Genomic DNA, 13620 nt, shown 5'->3' with positions numbered 1-13620 from the left:
CAGACAACATTTTCAGGCATTTGGTTTTGTAACTCAGTTGTCTTTAACAGCTTGCTGTTTTTCTTCCTGGTGGAAGATGTAGTAATCTACCTGCCAACAAACCAGTAAACCCCCTGAGTGAAAATACAAATGGTGCAATGTGAGTAAGTACTCTTAGCTGCTGAAGCTTGAAAATAGTGCTGACAGCTGAAAAGGCTCTGACTCATGTACTCCCAGTCCTGGGCATTTATAAACTATGGACAACAAAATGCAGTATATATATTTAGACTATACCATTTCTTCCTCCCAACGTGGGATATGTAGAATACACACATACACCAGGATTGGGGGGTGGGGAGTGCAAAAGTAAAACAGTTCAGCAACTTGGGACCAAATTCTTCTCTTTACTCAGAAGGCACCCAGGCACCTTTGTAAGGGAGCTCCTGCCTAAACAAGGTTGATAAGTTAGCTAATAGATTTTAAGCAGCACATTCTGAAACACAAACACAAAAAGCCTTTAGCACTTCTAAATATCTTGGCATTAGGTCACCAGCTGCAAATACATTTTAAATGCAGCTAGCCCCAACCTCTAAAAGTGGCTACAAAAGGTTAGTTAAAACATGTTTTTAAAATATAACCCATTTTTCTGGTCAAGAAAGATCTGGAATGAGGCCTTGGGACTTTTAAGAGATTTTCTGGTGCCAACAGCTATTCTTCTAGAGCAAAAATCAGAAGGGAGCTCAGATAATTTATGTCATGACAGAAGGATCCTTTAAGAAGAGAAGTCTAATCAAGAGACCATGGAGAAGGAGAGATTATTTAGTATGGCATATTCCAGGTTTCTACTTAAGAAAAAAAATCTATTATCCATCAGGACACTTAATTTTTCTTAAAAAAAAGGATCTCTATTTTAACTGGACCTTTTACTGCTTTATCCTTTCCTAGGAAACTTCTGAGGATGACCTTGAGAAGGAGTCACCGCAAAATTATGCCAACATGAAAGAGAACAACAGTTGTCCCTTCATACTAACTGAGTCTGATTATCTCCTTCATGCTTGCATGGTTACAGCAGTTGGAGTGAGTGGATTGGGGGGGACACAATGATTACACGGTATCTTTACCCCTAGCCCTCAGTCCTGTGAAAATCAGGGAGAGGATGAGGTTGGGGAACAGCCTGGGTTCATGCATGTATGTATATTTTGCCTACTGCTTGAGGAAGCTATGCTGTAATGAGAAATGAGAGCAGGGGACTGGGATGGAGGCACTGGGTCTCTGCAAATATCCTTTTGATCTACAGGTGCTCTTCATATCTCTGCAACATGCATACAGAGTAATAGGCAATATGTGTTTTTATGTGGAGGTACAACCCAACCTCCGCCCTACTAATGAACATTATATCATTTCCCTTTTCCTGCTTGAATTGTTCCTGGGTAGGGGATGATAGAGCCCTTTGATCTGTAGCTCCAAATTAGCAAAGCATTTCAGCACCTGCTTAACTATAAGCACTTACCAAAATCCACTGACTTCTGTAATTAAGTGCAAAAAGGACTGGGATTACTCATGTGCTTAAAACAAAGTTCAAGTGCTTGTCTGAAGCAGAGCCCAAAAGCTATAGACAAAAATATTCTGGCAGAAAAACATAATCATTAGGTCAAAGAAACAGACAAATTCTCTTTACCTGCAAGGCAAGAAACAATGAATTCAGTTTTATGTCTTCTTCCAAACAGAGCCAGCAACTAGTATCCAGCAATGCACAATGCAAGACTGTCTTGTTCCTAAATCACCTGCAAGAGACTGTCTTGTTCCATACACAGAGCACAACCCTGGCTGTGCCTAGCAATTTTCCAGTTTCCTCCCTTAAGCTATCATTTACAGGAAATGTGTTACTCATGCAGGATAGACAAGTATGTCCCTTTCCCTTATGAAAGCCAGATTGTGTTGGCATTCACAGATAAAATGCTTAACAAAAATTTACAAAAAAATCTAATGTTAAATCACTCCATTGCAGCAGTAACAGTGAAAGAGAAGTTGATGCCCAATCTAGGGTCATTTGGGAGCTATACCAGCAAATAGCCATGATACCAAAGGCCTCATCTCATTCACATAAAAATTCTGTCTGCTGCTACCTGGACCATGTCAGTCAGTCAGGGATGGAAGGTGATGTGAACCTGATAGAGCTCTATTGGACGGAAACCTCCAATATAGATGCAGTTATACCAGCAAACTGAATTCTTGCCAATATTTTTGCTCGTGGGAGGGTTGTTTTTATGCTATTGGTAGAAAGCATGTCTTTGCCAGATTTCATGAGTATACCATACCACACAAGCTGTTTGCCATAGCCACTTGGGAAAAAAGTAGACAGTTTGGCTACCAGTAAGGCATTTTAGTATATAGTTCTAGTGTCTACCAGCTCCACAGACAATGCTGGCATCTCGTTGTTTTTCTAACCAAATAAAAAACATATCAAGAAAAACTTCCCAAATTTTAAGAATAGATGCCTAGGGAAGCAGTGCAACTTCCTGCATTGGAGGTTTCTAATATGAGGATGGATCCATGTACACATGGGATGGTTTAGGAACAGTGCATCTATGCAGAGGGTTAGACTAGATGACACTTGAAGACCCTTCCAACTGTCTGAGGTCAGTATTACCATACGGAAGCCACTGTTAGAGATCGGGGCTCCATGGTGTTAGGTGCTGTGTACAAACATATTGATAGGTAGTCCCAATCCAAACAGTTCATGACTTTAATAGATAAGGCAGGAGGGGATGGGAGAAAGGAAGCGTTATCCTGTATCACAGGAAGAGAACTAAACCACTGAATGACTTGACCAAGGTCAGGCACTGATACTGTGAAAATAGGTAGGGCTTGAACCCAAGGTTTGTTTCTACTAGCTAATTGCCTTCACCACATAGCCTTCCATCGCCTCAGAAGAGCAGAACCCTCTACTGCTTGTATTAGAGAAATACACACAAAAGCTGTAATGCACTCTATCCACCCACCTGCCTCTCCCCTCTTTTCCTCTCCCATCTTCTCCTCTTACCTAGAATCAAGGATTAGAAGCTGTATTTTATGCTGAAGCTTCCCTTTCTAACAGAACATAAAGGAGTGCTGAGTTTTAGCCTGGTCTAAGCAAGTACAAAAATGTAATTTGGCACCCACAAGCACTTGAAAGATTTTTGGAGTGATAGGAAGTACATAACAGAAGGGTGGGGGAGTTTTTCAAGACCACAGAAATACTTAAAAGCAACAAATGTTTGTAAATTGCACAACAGGAGGGCTGACACAAACCAAAGACAAGACTGTGCAGTGTCACGCACACATTTGTGTAAGGGTGTCTTAAAGAGAGAGATGTCATCATTTATCTGGAGACAGAACACAGCACTCTAGCCAACACTGTTACTCAGATCCGAAGCATAAACACACCCAGCAACCAAGTCTCTCTTAAACAGAAAAACAAAGCAAAAGTCTGAAGGAACACAAACTCACAGGCAATAAACTGGAACTGAGGCTCCAAGCTCTGCAGGTACAAGGAAGTGAAATAACCTCCCATGATCTTTATAATAAGAGCTGCTGGGGCACTGTACCAAAAATCAGTATTAATTTCCTCCCTCTTATAAACCGGCTCATTTTCTGTTGTCTCCCTGTCACAGACCTTATAATGTGAATGTGATGATGGATGTGATGATGGAAGAACAGTACAAATGACCAGACTAATAAAAAAGAAATCACTACCTAAAGAGCCATTTCTGTAAAGATCTTTGAGGAGAGAGACTAAAAAAGTAGTAAGACTTTATCCAGGTCAATAATTGCTGTGGTGCTTTTTAGAGTCATTTTACTCTACAGTAGAAAATAACCCATGTCATTTAATACTAAGCCAACATCTAAATCAGGTTAAGCAGCCACTAACAAAAGTCAGGAAATCCAAAGTTAGTACTGTTCTCCTGTCTCACTCATGCCACTTGGGATAAAAAGAGGTATAAAAGCATGAAGTGAAGGTTGTAACAGTGAATTTCCTGGCTTTTGTTGGTTAGCATTAAGACCTTAAAAGCAATTTGATGCCTCTTGGAAAATTTCAGACACATTCTATTTAGGTTTTGTCCTATAAATTCCTACTGTCACAATCACCAGAGTGGGGTAATGCTAACAAAGATTAGCCACCAACATGTTTGTTCAAGGGGCAAAATAAGTGAGACAGTCCCAGAAGCTATTAGTAGCCCTGAAACTGACCTGTGATAATCAGTGAGACTATCTACACATGCATTAAATGTGCCATAATTACAGTGCATTGTTTAGTACCTGTAATAACAGATACTAAACTTAACACCGTAATCAGCAGTACCATGCAGTAGTGCCAGCTCACTTCTTTTATGTCTACTCACAGTAGACTAAATCTACTGAGCATTAGCACATTTACACAGCTTTTGCCAAGATGTGCTAATGATTAGTCTACTGTGCTTCTAGTGTCTTGTGTAGATGTGCCCAGAGTAGAGCTCCTAGGCAATTGTAGTTTGCAAACCAGCCCAGCTCAGGATGCTCTCTAATGCAGATCTGGGAACAATTTTTCAAATTTGGGATGAATATCCCATATTAGGGCATCCTCAGGGACATGGGGTCCAAACCCTGAAATGGGGGACCATACCAGAAAATCCTAGACAGTTGGTCATTTTATTCTAATCTTGCTCTGAGGACTTGTATTATTATCATCATCATCATCTGTATTACAATAGCATTTAGAGGCTCAAAGGCCAACAGAGATAAGGACCCTAAAGCACTAAACCCTACGCATAGTAATAACAATCCTCAGTCCAAAAAAATTACAGTGTACATAGCCAAATGTCACCCAGTAGATCAGTGGCACAGCCAGGATTAGCATCCAGGGGAAGACCTATAGCTGGTATAAATCATCATAGTTCCATTGACTGGGGAGATGGGACAAATTATACCAGCTGAAGATCTGGGCTCTGGGCTCCAGACAACAAACCCAGTGTCGCATATGCTGGCTAGGCCAAGCCCCTTCACTTGATAGATGAGCTGGTGCCCAGCAGCCCCTTGCTTCTCCTGAATTTTTATTTCTTTCTATTACCAGTAAAGCTGCACACATTGGTGATGCATAGGGGGTGCACATGCACCCCCTGAGATTGGTCACATACCACCTGAGATTGGCCACTGCTGATGCCGCCAGTGGTGTCTGCAGGTGGTCACTGGTCACCATTACCCCCTTCTCGCCACCGATACTGCCGGCAGTGTCTGCGGGCAGTCACCTATCACCAGTTGACGTTCACCACCTCTCCACCCCCTCCCCCCACCCCCACTGCCAAAACTGCTGTGGTTGGTTCCCACTCACTGCCGCCATGCCCCTGCTGCCACTGCCTGCAGGTAGTCACTGTGTCCCCCCAGCCTCAGGAGGCAAAAGGCGTTTATGGCTGCACATGGAACAATAAGGCAAAGCAAGTCTAGTGGAACTGCTCACATTCCTTGTTCCCGCTGGAACTGTCTGTTGCAAAATGACCATCCCCTTACACTAGAGCCGAATAGACTCCGACATGACTATTAGAGGGCATGTTTGTTGTATCTACTGTCCTTATTCTGTTTGCGTTAATCCAGTGATTCTCAACCTTTTTTGAACTAGGACCCATTTGTAAACATCAATGGCCAGTCCTGACCCAGTACCCCTCACTCCCAACCTGCTGTCCCCTGCCCCCAGGCCCCAGTCCTCCAGTGTGCGGAGTAGGGGGTGGGTGTGTGGGGCATGGAGGGCCCCAAGCAGCCCTTCACAGCCTGGAACTCTGCCAGCCAGCCAGGGAAAAGCTAGTGTTTCCCACCTTTTTCTCCTTTAAAGGAAAATCCATTTTTAAAGTTTGTTGATCCATTTTTAAAGTTCATTCACGACCCTTTCATATATTCTTGCAACCCACTTTTTGGTCATGACTCACGGGTTTAGTCATGCTACTTTAATTACTTTTGTGTCCTGCTCTAAAGCCCTCTCCTTTGTACCCAATGGACTCATTCTCTAAAGAGGTAATTTTGGGATCAGAGATCAGTGCCCAGAATCAATCAGATTTTTAGAAAAGCTCAACAGATTTGTAAGCAGTGTCGCAGGTACGACCTGTGCCGCACTGAAATGAGAGCTCAGGTCCCTGAAATGCCAATTCTTGGGGTTAGACAGCTTGACCCTCAGCGTGTCCTGCTTACTAGAACAGACCTTCCTTTCTCCTGCCATGCCTTGTTCTTGTATATTGTTGGGAGGGTTTCTTGTCATCAATAGGAGTCTCAGTCTGGTCACACGCAAGGTAGTTCTGTGGGCCTCCACCTCCCCATTAGCGATTCTCTTAATGACTAATTCATTAGTCATTAAGAGAATCAGCTCATCCAATTAATTCCATTGGCTCATCAAATCACTCTCAATTAATTACATGCTAGGTCCGTCCATCAAGCAAAGTTCTCGCTTTTCTAAGGGTGCAAATCGCACAACCTAATTCATTCTCACTGGTTGCTTCCCACTCCTCTGACCCAATGCTTCACAGCCTGGAGCCACAAGCCTCCCCCTCCTTGTCTGGTCTTTCTTATGGTGGGCACCTGTTCACTTCCTCAGGCCCTGATCAGGAACGAGAGATCCTCCCTCTCTCGGTTCAACTCCGTGGTGGCTTTCTGGGGCCTTCTCTCCCCTCCCCTACTCCCGGGGCTTTGGTAGCCATTGCCAGGTATTCCTCCAAACTCCTGCATGATGGAGACTCTCCCCTCACCAGTTTCATGACATTTGCAGCATTCTCAGGGCTGTGCAGCTCTGCAGTCCATCATCCCATTGCTCTCTCTCCCCCTTCTGCCTGTGCTGGATGTCTGGTTATGTACTTTGGGAGGTGCTCACCATAAAAAAAACCAGACAAGGAGGGGGAGGCTTGTGGCCCCAGGCTCCGAAGTATCCGGTCAGAGGAGTGGGAACCAATGTCTGTTTATACAGCCAGCTCTTGGGTATCCTCCAATACGGAGGGAACAAGAGCTTACAAATTGGGACCCCTACTTCCTCCGCCATTTAGCCACAGCCACCGTCCCTGTAAGAACACAAGAGCTCCAGCCCTTACCAGGCTATGTTATTTCCCCAAGGTACCGGAAGCAGGGTTTCTCAGGGCCCCTACTCTCAGGTTCCACTTTGGAGGGTGCCTTCTGCTTCCACAAGGTTGAATCATCACTGTCACCAAGGTCTTTAAAAAATCAGGCCAGCAGCACCTAAGGTAAAGTTGACACCAGAACCCCTACCACCCAGTACTAGTGCTGAACCTTGGTGTTCCCAAACCTAAATACTAAAAATCCCAACCTCACAAGATTATTTTAAAAAGTGTGAGGTTTTTTCCCCTTCTAGTTTTAGGAGCCTTGGTTTTGGAGCTACTCGTATAAAAAGTGAGCATGGAAACTTTATTTTTAAAAACACACAAAAAAGTCTTGCGTAATTACAGGACTCCAGGGACTGAGGCCTTAAAAAATAATACCAAATATCTGGGAGACTTAAAGTTTGTAACACTGTGAATGCTTCCTTAAATATGTATACTACCTATATGATTTGAGACTCTTGAGTAGGGATTAACGTCACCCACACACATCAACATTTGTACTTTACAGATAACAACAAAAAGAAACAATGATGATTTATAGACAAAATGCATATATTATTACATGTATATCAAATCAGTGGTGCAGCCCATACTTTGGCTCTACTTTCTCTTTCTTTCATTATAATTTAGTTTAGCAGCTGCAGCAACCCATGCTAGAGAGGTTGATACTTGTTTCCAGCTGCCTCACAGGACACTTTCCATCAATCATGAATGGAATTGCAGCTATGTCATTTTTAGCGAGTTTCCAAAAAAGCCAAATACCAGGTGTGGCAAGCATTCCAATACACTATGAAGACAGAGAAATCAATGTGCATTCTTAATGCAAGGACTTAATGCAAAGACTGCTTTAAAGAAAAATCTATTTTAGCGTAATTAAGAATATAACCCATGTAGCTAATAATTACTGAAAATAGTTCTCTTCTTCACGGTCCATTTCCACTTTACTCATCTTCTGCTAAGTAAAGATGTAACCTATAGGTGTTATACGTGGCTTCATAATCTATTCTTATAGACATTATTGTAATTTATTGAAAAGGTACTGAAGTGTGACTCTGTGGAAGATAAAATAAGTCTTTGAATGAGAAATCCTGCTTTCAGCAGTTACTGCAACTATCAATGAAGATATAAACATTAGTTTTAAAAATTTTCTCCTCCAGACTTAAAGGCAGTTGCCTGTGATTGTGAAATACAGGACACAGAGACCTGAGCAGTTCCTTTTGGTCCTTTGTTCCTAATGAAAACAATCTGGCACATACATTTAGACAGTAGCATAGCTAAGGCAGAATAGGGGCAGTGATAGGAGCACTGAATGGGGAGAGGGTACAGACATAACAGCCACTGTGCTGCCTGTCCTCCTGCTACTGCTAGCAACACAGGCACTGATGCTGCCACCTCCTAAGGTGCAGAAGTACCCAGGATGGACATCTGCATTTGGATTAATAGCATACATGGACAGAAACCAGCCTATAGAAAGCTCAGTTCCAACTTAGCATAAGCAACAAGTTATCCAAAAGGAATTCTGGTGGCGCGGGGTGGGGGAATACAAAGAGGGACCATTAGACAAACCATGCTGTTTGGTTTCTTGGCCTGGGGAGTCTGGGAGTCAGAGTATCTGGCTTCTGTTTCCAGTTCTGAGCAGTGTGCAGAGTGGTTCTCTAGTGATTAGTCACCAGGTGGACCAGGCTTCCTAGGGTCTCCTTCTAGCTGCCACTGACAAGTCACATGCCTTTTCTTTCTAGTTTCCTTGCCACAAATGAAAGGACTCAACTCACCCTGAAGGATGAACTAAACTGTGAGAGCTTCAGTTTACATCTCCTGGAAGAACAAAGAAGAAAAGCAGCAGCAAGTTCACCCTCTAAACAAGTTTCTGTTTGTCCTGCTCCTCTTACCTCACATCAGGCCACACAGACACACACCTGTCATTATCATCTCAGCTGCAGACCCACCAACCCAACAGGTTTCTCCTAATGCTGCAGTTCTACCGACTGGCTATGAAGAGAATCACAGCCCTCTGGGGAAACCCACAGAGAACTGACTGGTGGTTACATGTTAGGACCCCTTATCCAGCACGGTGGTTGAATGTCCATCCCTGGAAGTGCCAGTCAGACAAACACTAGTTTGAGACAGCTTGGATGCAGAGGCTCCCACCCCAAGCAAAGAGTAGGACTAGAAGATCTTCTGAAGTGCCTTCTAGCTCTATTTTTCTATGACTTTCCCCTGCTATCCACATCCCAAGCAGGGACAGCCCAGGTAAAAACCCTGGTAAAGAGTGTAAAAGCCCTGGTCAAGTGCTACAGTGATTTGATCTGCCTGGAAACATCTCAGCTCTCTGAAGCCTCTAGCACCCTGGAGAAGGCAGCATCTCAAAAGGTCCCAGAGGGCAAGATGCACAGGAGGAAAGGATAGATGGCAATATCCAACACAGCAGAGAGGAAGAGCTGGTGAGAAAGGGTCAGCAAAGGACCCTGACGAGAGCCATTTCAGGAGAGCAGGCTCACTGAGAGCCCAAGTGGAGTTGTCCAGGGTGGGGCAGGGGAGAGGAGTTCAATCCATGTGCTGAGGGGGAAGAAAAGAGAGAAATGTTATTAGGATAAGCAGGTGTGGTCAAGGGCTGGCATCTGAAGGCAAATCAAATTGTAATATGCTTCCACTGTCAGGGGAAGGGACCAGGGGCCTATCAGTGGCAGAAGGGGAGGCCAGAGTTGGGGTCAGTATTGGGACAGTGGAGATGGGAAGGTGTATGGGAAGACATACCCCTGCTCAGTGACTTCCGCTTCCTCGTAGCCTTGTTCAGAGACCTCCATTTCCTCATGTCCTTGCTCGGTGACTTCCATGTCCTCATACCCTTGCTCTACCACTTCCATCTTGACCATCTCCATCTCTCTGAATGTTTCCCCTACTCGCCTAGCAACCTCCTGCTCTTCTATTTCCACGGTACCTGCTAGCACTATGACATACCCCTGCTCAGTGACTACCACTTCCTCGTAGCCTTGTTCAGAGACCTCCATTTCCTCATGCCCTTGCTCAGTGACTTCCATGTCCTCATACCCTTGCTCCACCACTTCCATCTTGACCATCTCCATCTCTCTGAATGTTTCCCCTACTCGCCTAGCAACCTTCTGCTCTTCTATTTCCACGGCACCTGCTAGCACTATGACATACCCCTGCTCAGTGACTACCACTTCCTCGTAGCCTTGTTCAGAGACCTCCATTTCCTCATGCCCTTGCTCAGTGACTTCCATGTCCTCATACCCTTGCTCCACCACTTCCATCTTGACCATCTCCATCTCTCTGAATGTTTCCCCTACTCACCTAGCAACCTCCTGCTCTTCTATTTCCACGGCACCTGCTAGCACTATGACATAGTCAGGTTCCAATTGCTCTGCTAACACGTCAGCCCCAGTAGCCCCATTGATAGCTGGCAGGTTTGGTTTTGCAGAGCTTGGGGTAAGGTTGGCTGGCATCTGAGAAGGCTCACCCATTTCCCAGAAATTTTTAAAGGCCATGTTTTCAGGCTTGTTTGCTAGGGAGGGGCCTTGCCTTGTCTGAGCCCTAGCTGGTCTGGGAGATCCCCAAACCCAGTGAAACTGTAGACTGGTTCATATTGAAACTTGGACTATATAGTAACTAGTGTCAGACCCACCATTAGGGGAATGTAGAGTTAGATTAGTACCCCCTGTGATCACCTACTGCTGCCCCCTTTTCAGGCATGGAGCAGTCCACATGGTCCCCCTACAAATCAAGTCTCTCTCACTCCCACTTTCCCGCCACACCTAGATATCAGTGGGAGAGGGAATTGTACCATGCCAGCTGGCTCACCTATCCTCAAAGGTCAGTCCTTGACCGTACCTACCTGTCCTGACACCACTGCACCTAACAGGATGTAGCACCCTTTGGGGTCTCCTGGCATGTTGTCTCCCCTCTGCAGTGCCCTATAGGGTTTGTTACCAGTTCTTGCTGGACTCATTCCCCTACGTTCTCTTCCCTCAATGTCAACTGGGTCCTTTCCAGCACCAGTCTCTTCCTAAATCTCCCGTCAGCCCCAATTACAATAGAGAAAAGGGGGAACGATCAAATCCAGCAAGTAGTTTCAGTCAAAAGTGGAATATTTAGAAAAAGTCAAAATGTTCAATTTTAACACTTTTTAAAATTAATTATTTTTGTTGCAAACCCAAATTTAGCTAGCGTAAGACATTACATTCTGGAGGACATATTGGGGGAGATGGTTCTTTGTTTTTTACATGCAAGAAAGAAACATTATCTTTAAAAAAAGAACAGTTTGTTTTCCAGGATAAATTCAGGAAGCTAAACTAGTGATGTTTGAGTTCTGAAACCTCAAAGTATTTTTGTTGGTTTACAACATCAGTCTGTAATGACACTGTATCCAGCAGGACATCACAAGAGTTCTCTACTTTTCTGTTTCTTTTTTAAAAAAAAGCAAGAATAAAGATTGTTTTATTGGTCTTTCTCAGCTCTTACGCACAAAGCCATAAAGGCAACACACTGATCATGCACATCACACATAAATACATATCTGCCCTCTTCTATACAACAAACAAAGGACTGCAATCAATAAATTTCATTTTATGAGAAGTCACAGCTAGGTGTAGAAGTCAGTCCTTGAGTTTCCTCAAGTGAGGGCTCTTTTATGAATCCAAAGGAATGGCTTAGGGATTCTGTTGTACTGAACTGAATCCACGAGCTCATTACAATGTCACTCTGTCTTAGATATCCTGTGGCAGAATCTTCTTGAAATGTATTTTGGTTCAGACTTGGGTCAACGATGGTTGACTTGACCTTAAAATAAATCCAGGCAATTTCAAGCCAGCAACCCATTGACTACTGTTTGCAATATAATAATGGGAGAGATCAAGCTCAGATAAATCTAAAGTTAACATAAATTTAAGGAGAAAGGAACAATATTAATCCACTATATGATAAAGGGGAGGTTTTTTATGTGGGCAGAATTCAGAGCATTCTGAGTAGCAATTTTAGTACCACATATGGTAAATGTATCTTGATTCTGTTAAGTAGTATGCTGATGTCTTAACCAGGCTGGCAGTAAGACAAGAGGTATGGAATTGTATGGGACTTTTTGTTACAGTGACTGGATGGTGGTCCTTTGTTTACATATAAGCTAGTTTTTGTGAGAGGTATTTTATATAGATCCCTAAGGAAAGATCTTAGAGGACATGCCTTAAGTACTCTGTGCACGTGTGTGCAATAACTCTAATCATTTTGTTTTATGGTCAGGCAACCAAGGGGGAAAACCTGACCCTGTGGAAGCCAAGAGGAACTCCCCCATCAGCTTAAATGGGGACGTGATTTCCCCTTCTTTATTGTGCATTTTATTTTTGTTGAATAAAGGTATATATAAACCATCCAGCATGTACCAGTTCCATATTGTGGAGATAATGGGAGATAACCTTTTCAACCCACAAGTGAAGTAACGTAACATTAAGCCACTGTATTTTCTCCCCGTTTGCAAAATATCAGCAAAAATGTTGATTTGAGAGACTTCATATTTAAATCCTTTATCTTTTATTCAATCTACCTGTGACAGATTTTTAAGTGATTACTCTTCTGAGAAGCAAAAGAAGGATAAACCCTTTACTTGCACAGGTACAAATCAGAAGTAATTTCAGCAAAGTAGAACTGCCATAGAAAATGGGGTTCTCTGTATACAAGAAAACAACTGAAGATACTAAAAGCAACAAAAAATTAACTCAGGCTTGCTACCATGCCAGCTGACTCAGCTGAGAACATGCCTTAAAATCCAAGCTAGGCTTTCTACTCCGACTAGTAACCCACCCACTTTTCAGTGAGAATGCAAACTAAATCTTGAGTGCTGATAGTCCTCTAGTGCCCTCCCTTCATGCTCAGGGACTAGACAAATACTTCTACAATTCCCTGGAAAAGATTCAGAGCAGTTCAGTTTACTGCAGCAGAAGGATCCACGGGATGTCCCCCACATGCCCTACCAAAATATACAGGAAAATGCAGCATCAGTAAGGACACAGCAAGTTGGAGAACATGGCTCCTCACACTTGGATAAGGCTAATTCAGAGGCTCAGACCTTGGTACTAATCACCCAAGCTTACTTTGTGGAAAAGACTTTCTAAGGCTGCGTACATGCAATGCACCATTACACTACACTTGTCATTTTCATTATGCAAAATAGCTGTAAACTTTATTATATCAAAACAGCAGTGTTTCCCATTCATTTTGTACTAGTAAAGATGATCAGGCTGGGCAGTGTTGAATAACGTTTTTCAGGCCTAAGTAGTCTATCAAATTAGCATGGGTAAAGCATGCCCTTTTCTGAAGCTAATGGCACACAGGAAAGTGATGTCTGGCTGCCTTTGACTCCCCTGCCTGAATAACCAGGTACACATTCACAGCTGCCTCACAGCTGTGAGCTGCCATCAACCGAAGTCCAGTTTCTTACCTGTGGATCTGAGACACCTAAGCCACTCTGGCACTGGGCTTCAAGGAGTACCACATCTACCCAAACCCTGTAAGCAAGAAACAG

This window comes from Crocodylus siamensis, chromosome 4 (genome assembly GCF_052110815.1).
Source record: "Crocodylus siamensis isolate JL-2025a chromosome 4, ASM5211081v1, whole genome shotgun sequence".
Lineage (NCBI taxonomy): Eukaryota > Metazoa > Chordata > Crocodylia > Crocodylidae > Crocodylus > Crocodylus siamensis.
This window is presented reverse-complemented; position numbering follows the sequence as displayed.